Source organism: Aulonocara stuartgranti (genome assembly GCF_965226115.1).
Source record: "Aulonocara stuartgranti genome assembly, chromosome: 9".
NCBI lineage: Eukaryota > Metazoa > Chordata > Actinopteri > Cichliformes > Cichlidae > Aulonocara > Aulonocara stuartgranti.
In genome coordinates, this window is record NC_138960.1 from 29,497,715 (window position 1) to 29,507,084 (window position 9,370).

The 9,370-nt window shown below is 42.3% G+C and overlaps 1 protein-coding gene across 5 annotated transcripts in view; it reads right to left on the reverse strand.

The window, feature by feature from the left end:
* The window catches only part of zfhx4 (zinc finger homeobox 4), a 172,199-nt gene that overhangs the window by 79,869 nt on the left and 82,960 nt on the right, over positions 1–9,370 (reverse strand). For 2 of the 5 annotated variants that reach the window (XM_082547701.1, XM_082547697.1), the window contains exon 1: positions 476–831. The exons of 1 other annotated variant lie outside the window; for it this stretch is intronic. The gene's annotated coding sequence lies outside the window, so the exon portion shown is untranslated. Of the gene's footprint in view, positions 1–341; positions 412–475; positions 832–4,404; positions 4,570–9,370 lie in introns of those variants that run through there. 2 more of the 5 variants (XM_082547699.1, XM_082547698.1) reach the window with 2 other exon arrangements.

A 9,370-nucleotide genomic window follows, 5' to 3' on the forward strand; every position in this document is an offset into this window, starting at 1 on the left:
ACCTCGACTAGACTCAAAGCGGACATGTCCGTGGGATCGGACTCCTGGAAAGGCAACACGATATCCGCACTGCAAAGCCACAAAAGCAGAGGAGGCGCTCGTCCCGTCCCGTTGTATCAAAGGTGGAACAACCATTGCATGTGTCCGCCACACAATCTGCACATTAGTATAAACTTTGCAAAAGGCAGGTCCGGACGTGGTATCGTACTGTACTGCCACGGACACATGCGTAAGAACGCCTCCAAGCCTGTCAGTCGCTTGTTTTATAGTAGCCAAAGAAGCCGGAGTTGCACTAACATCACGATATCCGCCTTTATTCTGGACTAAAAAACACCCAGCACCTGTTATCCAAACGACCCCGATGTCCAGGATCCACCGGCGAGATAGATAATCGATACCCGACCACTAAATTTAACACACACACCCCAAACTACTCAATAAAAGTTAAAGGGAGAGGTGGAAATGAAAAACTTACTTTCTTCCCCCTCCAAAACCGTCACCTCCGCTTCTCTCTTTGCTCTTGGCTTTATAAAACAGTCACATCCAGCGTCTTGCGTAATTAGACAGTAAAAACATGGAAAAACGGGGAAAATTACAATAATCCTCCAACTTTATATTGGGAAAAGGGGGTAAAATCACAAATGTCAAGCATTTAGAGAGCTATCCCTTATTTTGGTTCCGGTGGCGGTGAAAAGACGTGTCGACGGGCTGCCTCGCAGTTTCTCTTGTGGACGGGGGTCGGGAAACGGAGGAAAGGAAATGAAAATCCGATATGTCTTTATTCTGCTAATTATTATCGTTTTAGCCCTGTTTAAAAAAATGGCTGATTAAGTTGAGTGCGCATGTCTTTGTGTGTCTATTTCCCGATATGCACTCTGGGAATGGGTAGAGAGACAGAGAGAGAGAGGACGAATGAGAGAGAGAGAGCGATAGGGAGGGAGGGAGCAAAGGAGAGACGGAGAGGGAGGGAGAGAGGAGAGAAGTGTAATTAGTGAGTTGATCAACAGTCTCCACATTGCAAATGACGCGCACACGGAGCCCTGGCGGCCGCAGAGGTCTATGCGCGCAGAGAATCCTTTTGTATGGTTTCTCTCCGAGGGCCAAATCACATGTAGAACAATGGACAACCGCTTCCTCCACAGCAAAATGAAAAAAAGGCTGGACTTCGAATTAGTTACAAGCACTTAGAAGTCATCTTTTCCCATAAAAAACATAAATAAAGCAAGTTGTGCAGATGAATATTTCTGAGGTGCAGCGCAAAATGCTCCAACAAGAATGTCTTTTAAGATGTGATTTAACAAAGATAGGATTCATATTTTTTGTGTGTACTTTACACCAGCTTGTTTTTTTTATTGATTATGATACTACAGGTAAATTATGATTTTTTTAATCGTGTAAAGCTCAGAATGTCTTTTTTTGATTCCGAGAAATTGTAGAATATAAAAAAAAAATCTTTATGTGATTTTTAAAACGGTAACTGCGCTTTGCGAATAACACTTTTGATCAATAACGAACGTAAAAACATAAAGAGAGGGGAAAAATACCTGAAAGGAGATTCAAAACCACAGAACCGGCTTTTTGCTGCGCATCAAAATGGACCTGTGTGTCAGGCCTACCTTTATATGTAAAAACAAAACACACACACAACATAAATTACATGTGAGTGATTTATATTACGTAGTTATGTGTGTGTGTAAAAAATATTCTCGTTGTTTACTGAAAGTGATGACTGTGCATGCGATCTGTTGCATATAATGGTACACATCGAGCCACAAAGGATCACAGTAATCCACCACATGTTGGAAAGTCATCTCTGCCCTTTCTGGACTACTGAGGCCCCGTGTGGGTTCAGTAGAATCAAACTGCAAAATCCAATACAGGGTCACGCAAAAATCACCGTGTCTATTCAAAGCTCAATTCACTGCCTTTTACATTTAGTGTCCTTACAAAGTGCAGCGTTCTTTTTAGCCCTATATCATCTCAGTGCAAACAGTTTGCCGTGTTTCCCCCATCGGTTTCTTAATAGAGGCTTTTGGGCAAGAGGAAGACTTTACACAGTCTCAATCGGGGAGAAAATCAAGAGATCTTGTTCGCCTTCGTGGAAAAAAATCGAAGCTGGGGGTGAATTGAACTGCATGAGCCGGGACTTGGGATGTGATGATAAGGCTGCTGCTGGCAAGTGAAGTACTTGGTCTACTTTGCAGCCACATTGACTGGACTGCACCCATACCAACTGGATCCTTAAGAAGCCAAGAGATCCGAGCCCGACCCGACCCGAGGCTGTTTATTCTGGGTTTAGAGAGGTCTCCAACAAAGGGGGTGGGTGGGTCGAGGTGATGAACAGAGGCGTCACTTTTCACCCGGATCCAAGGCTCCTGCTGCTGCGCTACTGCTGTAGCTGCCTCCCTGTCCTACAGGGGGGTTTTTCTAGCCTGTCAGCCCTGGGAGGCGTCGCTCACAGACGGCTCGGAGAGTCGATTTTTACCCGCTTCAGCAGCGGACGCGTAAAAAAGTCCACCGGGGGCCGTGCGCTGATCTTTCAGAAGCAGTACGGAGTGGACCCTATATGCCATTTGTGACTTTATTCGCCAGAACGGAGGACTTTTGTAGATTATACAACCCTCATTTCTTTTATTTTTCTCTACGATCGTCTCCATTTCTGTGAAGGGATGTACTTATTTTACACGTGTGTGCTTAAATTTGCGCGCGCCGTTGGCATTTTCGGCGGAGTTGCGTTTGTTATTTCATCGCTTTTCGATGAGAAAACGAGAAATTACAAAGCGGATTTGGAGACCTGAAACAGGCTACCGCTTATCTTAACCTCCTGCGTTTTGTAAATCTCCCCCCACCCCCCTCCCGGTCTCCACCCTCCCTCTCTCCCAGCAGACGATGCTCTTTCTCGGGAGGACCGCTTGACAATAGACCGCGTTAACTAATATTTCTCCCTATTTTCACATCAGCAGCATCCTCAATTAATTGCAGATTTTTATCTGTAAACTCCGTTAGTGTCTCTGTTTTTGTGTGTGTGTCTCTCTCTCCGCGTATGTGTGTGCGTGCTTATGTTAGTCTCCGTGCGTGTGAGTGTGCACGAGCATGTGAGTATTTGTGTGTAAAGAAAATAAATTACAGGGAGATGTCTTGCTCGCATCACCAGAAGCTCACACCAGGTAGACTGAAATTAAACTGTGAGTTATAGAGTAATTATCGAACATTAAATGAATCGAGTTTGTTTTATTTTAAAGCCTCCATTGATATATATGAAAGGCGGCATTAAACACCCATAGTGGTCTTCTGTCACTTCAGTACATCAATAACTTTGAATGTCCGGAGAAATTGCCATATTGGCTAACCACACTGGGATATGCTAAGGGACTGTTGGTTCATCAATATTCCCTGAAGACAGACTGGAAACCTCTGTTGATGTTCAGCTTGATTTTTATGTTATTATTATTTTAAATATTTATTTAGTAATTTTTAAACCCGGTCTTTCATGTCTACTGCGGACACCTGATCGTAATTTTTTTTTCTGGATGTGCAATGAGACGTCCACCTTGTTTGTCCTATGCGTCGGCGCCCTCATGGGGTTGCAGGGTTGACCCCTCTGCCTCATCAGGACACACACAAAAAACACGCAAAAGCCCATAGCTCTGATCCGCAACCTGCCACACTGACCCACTGGCCAACTCTCGTCCAGCAAACACATACACAAACAAGCTTCATAAAGGGCCCATAAAACAGACAATAAGAAGTTAATTGTAACTCTTCCAACGCTTGGCACCTATGTGAGATTTCGCCACTGTCTCCAGAATAGTAAAGTGAACAAAAAAACAAATAAAAAAATGAAAATTGATCTTTCAAAAAAACTGCCAAGCCATTCAACATGCATTTGACCTCAAAAAATTAAAATATAAAAAATAAACGTGACACACAGAAATCCTCTAAAAGCAAAACCACTTGCAAAACCATCGCCTACATAAAATCCAAGGTGTGGAGTTGCAAAAATCAGTTAATCTGAAAATAAATAAAAAAAGACTGAATTATCTAATCGAAATTAATGTTTTTGAAAATCTTACTTCAGTTACTTGACTGACAGGACATCTCAAAGGAAAGTGGGCAGTTTTTTTTTAAATTTGGTGATAAAAGAGGAAAATGTGAGAAAACCACTAAAAACAAATGAAGTTTTTTTGTCCACAGATGCTCAACACAAACTCTCTCGACGTTTTCACACTCAACCCTAAAGCCACCCAGCAACGGTCCATAAATATGCAATCGGTATATACATATATAAAAAAAGAAAAACTTCAAATTTACCTCCTCTTACCTCTTCTTAAATTCCCACAAAAAGCACAAAGTAAAATAAGCCACTGAAAAAAGAAGATACATAAAAATGTAGACTCTTGGTACCTTTGGTATAAAGCATTCCGTTTTCCTTCTTTTCGTCGTTCTCTTGCTCAGTAGCGATCCGATAATAGCATATGGAAAGTGTTTTCAAAATGCCCAGATTTGGCACATTGTCATTGAAAAGAGAGGAGCGCAGTGATGCGGTGCTACAACAGGGGAAATGAGTTGCGGATTGGACGCAGCCCGCCTCGGTGCGGACTTATCCCACTTTAATTTAATATTCCGCAATCACACACACTAGTGATGGCATATAATTCAAGGAGAAATTCAGAGGGAAGGAAATGCTTTTGTGCGTGCACGCGCGCGCGCGTGTGTTGCGTTGTGTTTTTTTTTTTTACATCACTTTATTTGATTAAGGAGAGAGGCAGCACAATATTGTCTTTTTTCTCTTTGTCCCCCTTTCCCTTTTTATTTGCCCCCCTCACCCCCACCCCAGTCACACTTTTTTCTATTCTTTTATACATGAAACAATAGATATTTATTTGTTTCTATTTAGATCATTTATTTAAAAATCAACAACTCCGACTTCTTTGCGCGTCGGTGTCACACTGCCATCATGCCTAACATAAAATCGAGACCCATAAACGCTTGTTTGTAAAACACTGAACCCAAAATCAATGTATTGGGTCATTTCAATCGATTATATAAACGAAAATCCATACGCAACATGAGACCGGTATCAGCCCATTCTTCCGCTCTCTTTTAAAGAGAGAGAGAGGGAGGGAGCGGGAGGGAGAGAGAGAGATGAAAAAAGCAAAGAAGGGGGAAAAAAAGAGAAGAAAAGGAGAGCTTGTAGCGCCTGAGCTAAAAACAAAGACTGTCAAAGCAGCCCTTTGCCTCAGTCACTTAGATCAGGGCTTCTCCAACATTTTCATGTCAAGGACCCCCAAATGGACACACCTTGCACAAAGGGGTCCTCTTTTAATTGGATTTTGTCCCTGGGGTGACCAATACAGTTTTTGTTGTTGTCGTTATTGATTTAAAATTGCGTCGCAGACCTGTTTTAAGTGATGCCAGTGACACAAGTGAAACCTTTGTTCAGACACGTGCTTTCTAATTGGAGTAATTCTGGCTTAATGAAATCACAGTGAAATTAAACAATTCTGCGCTTTACCCCCGGGGGTGACCCTCTCCGGCGCGGCCTTTGAGGATTCTTGAATCCAGATTTTGAGGACCACTGACTTAGATGTCAAAGTGCTTCCAGATGCACAGTGATAGTGCGAGTCCTGATGACAACAATTAGAAAGAAAATGCCCTAATCAAACGTGGCCACACGGGATTACGCTGCATTTCAAGGGTCAAGGGGAATCGTTTCAGTACCCCTGCTTTCCACAAAACCCACTCTGCATGCCAAATATCACATTTCAGCATCACATAACCTAAACCCACCAACAATCAAGCACTTCATGCACTATAATCACATATGCAAATGACATAAGAAAAGGTATGGACATGACAGCAAGTGCCCGCTCTCAGATGAGCTATTGCGTAAACTGTGCTTTAATATGCAACGTGATATGGGAGGTGTGTGGGGCAAGAAACGGGGGAATTAGGACAGGCGGAGGGGTAAAATAAGGAGGTGCCAATCATGTAAAATTTACATGGGACCACAGCTGTTGGGGCTCTCGGGCAGGGAAAGAGGTGGAGTGCAATTGGGGAGGGGTTGGTCATGAGATTAGGAGACGGAGGGAGAAGACAGGGGTGAAGGTGTGGGTGGTGGGTTCGCCGGTGCCACTCTGTTTATTTGATAAGCGCAATCGATGGCCCTTGACTGTAAAGTCTTTACCCAGATGCAGGCGGGGCAAGGTCTGCTGTGATACTGCTCCCGAACAAGAACAAGTGTTGAAGGCAAAGAGGAAGGAGACGCAGCAGAAGAACTGAGAGAAGAGAGGGAGGGAGAGTGAAAGAGAGAGAGAGAAGGGTGACTTGGCAGACGTCGCCGCTCGCATTTCGGGTCGCTCACGAGAGGAAAAGCAACACTATAAGTGCCTGCACACCCTCGGAAGCACACACGCCCTCCCCGCTTCCCCGTGTGCAACCCTCTCACACAACACACACAGCCAACATCACTGCTGTTTCCATTCAGTCTCACCTCGCCCTGCTGCCCTCCTCCCACTTGGCCCTTTGGTCCTCCGATCTTTTTCATTGTTGAACCCTGTTTAATAGACACGCGTCCAGTGAGTGTCCTCCATACGACGGTGGTGGGGGATGGGACCCCCCGGTTCCACACACACACACACACACACACACACACACACACACACACACACACACACACACACACACACACACACACACAACTACTCTCTTCATTCTATTGATTATCACTCAGATCCACGTGGACTTACACCGGTAAAGCTGCCGTGGATGGGAACAAAAGCACCTGTATGCTCCATTAAATAAAAATTAAAAAATCAGCTGACAGTAGCCTATTCACAATATAGAACAAAATAACTGTAATGATTCCCGGTTAGTAATGTAACTACAATCTCTACAATCAGTATTTAAATATTCTGCATATCCTATTGCAATAATGCACGAGGAATTCTCGCAAAAAAGAGTATACCAGGAAATTACTGACAAATTAATTTAAATATGCAGCACTGATCATTTCATTATTGGAAAATCAACCTTTTTAGAATATTATTGATCTATAATAATAATACTAATACTAATACTACTACTACTAATAATAATAATAATAAAAGTCTGGAATCCAAAGTAAAGGCCTGCCATTTAATGGCCTAAGGAAACAAGACCGCTATACTGTGCGTTATCACATGGCTTATTAAAGTGCTTTCTTCATGACAACCCATGGCGTGAACATGTCAATTTAGTGGTCCGAGAGGTCCTTTTTAGAGCTCCAGGAACCCCCTACTCTCTCTCTCTTGGGGACTGTCACCCCCTCCACCTTCCCACCCCATCATCCATCCATCCGTGCCCCCGCACCCCCACACCCCGCCTTTCCTCTGACACTCAGTGGGCCACCCCAACACGGCAAATAACCGGTCAGTACTAAGAAGTCAGTTCTGTGGTCAGATTGACATTTCAGCTTTCTGAGTGAAAAACCTCAAGTGTGTCATGTGGTGTTTAAAAAAACCACCGTCTGATTAAAAGGTAATGTTGCAAATTACTGGGATTTTTGAATAATTTAAACTTATGTCGATTTCTATTTTTTAAATGCTTTATTAAAAAATAATAAGGCTATGCTATTAACTCAATTAGCTCGATTAAAAATAAATTAATACATTCGTGAAAGTAATTGTTTTGATTCAATATAATAATAATAATTTAAAAAACAAACACTGAACATGTTCGTTTCGCCATTTTTATTTTTTTTTAAAATGTTTTTTGTGCTGCAGCACGTTAGAAAACAAAGAGTAACCACCTAACACTGCTGTCAGCTGTGGGCTTGTACATTCAGTCAGTCTCCTGCCCGGACGCCATCGTCTAACAAGCCAATCAAGTCAACCGGAGGCGCAATGACCACTGCGTAAATGCGCACGGATTAGGGAATGCAGCCCAGACAAATTGGCAACGCTTGAAGGGAAAGAGAGAATAAAGAACAAGAACTACAGGGGGAGAGAGAGAGAAAGAGAGTAAGAGAGAGAGAGAGGCGTCATCTTTTGAGGTGTGCAGTGACCCCGAAAGACGCTTGTTGGCTTCATCACTACATTAGAAGAGTCCTTATGAGGGCTCTTCAACCTTCTTTCCAAGTGACCATCATTAAACCTGATGACCCCTGTTCAAGCAGCCATTTTTGCAAGCACCTACCATACCGAAGTTTCGGTGAGCAAAACACTCCCAGCTCCTGATGCATGATCTGGAGGTGACTCTGACCTCTGACCCTACAGTGTTGGGGGCAATAGAAACAGGGTTTCCGTGCAGCAATGAGCAGGTTTTAAGATGTATTATAACAGAAACATCAATTTAACAGCAGTCACTAATTATTCTGGGGAATGTGAAACTTTACCTAATTTGTAAAATGATATAGCTGGTTCTGTTCTTGGATATAAAAAATGCATGAACACATCTGTAATTCCCACCATTAACTGCCTATTACATCTTTAGAAAGACAATTTGTACAGAATTAAATTTATTTAAATTGAAAATTAAAGACAAAAGGGAATTTGTGGAGATATGAAAGCTTTGCACTTCCTCACCATATATGTAAATTCCAAACCTGCAGATTTTTTGTTTAAACCAGGGTAAATTTTAGATTTTAAAGAGATACTTCGTATTATAATACAAAGTGAATGCATTTTTTTAAGGAATAAACATCATACCTTGAACTTAATCACCCTCAAACAAGCAAGCAAAGTGTGGATAGCATTGAAACCCCTCAACAGACACACGCAGGAATACACACAAACACAAACTCTGTTATGTTTTCAATTTGGGTTGAAATGCAGACATTTTCCCTTGGTTCCATAACTGCCATCCGTATCGCCCCTCCCTTCAATTAAATGCTATTTCTCCCAAACAAAATGTCAGAATCATTCCACATAGGGTAGTTCAACAGTGATTTGTTCTGAAAGCTATGTGTCTTTCTCTGAGATGGCGTGCGCATTTGTATGTGTGTGTATGTCTGTTTGTGTGTCCTGACCTCAATTCTAACTGGGTTCACAAAGGGACAGAAAAAAGGTGCCTAAAAATACATTTAATTCACAATCAGCCCATCTGAACTGAGAGTGACAAATCCTTTTAGAACGCCCCACAGTGAGATGTGAGATTATGAAACATAAATACGCACACATACACACCAGCCCATGAAGTCACGCAACTACACACCTGCACCACACATGAATGGAAACAGTAAAATACAATCAGGTGTAGAATTTCCAAAATGAATTCTAATGGAAGATTATGTGCTTTAAAAAAATATTCAGAAGAAATGACTGACCTGAAAACTGAAAATATCAGACATATATCCACCTTATTGACAAGTGGATACATTTTGAGTAAGCAT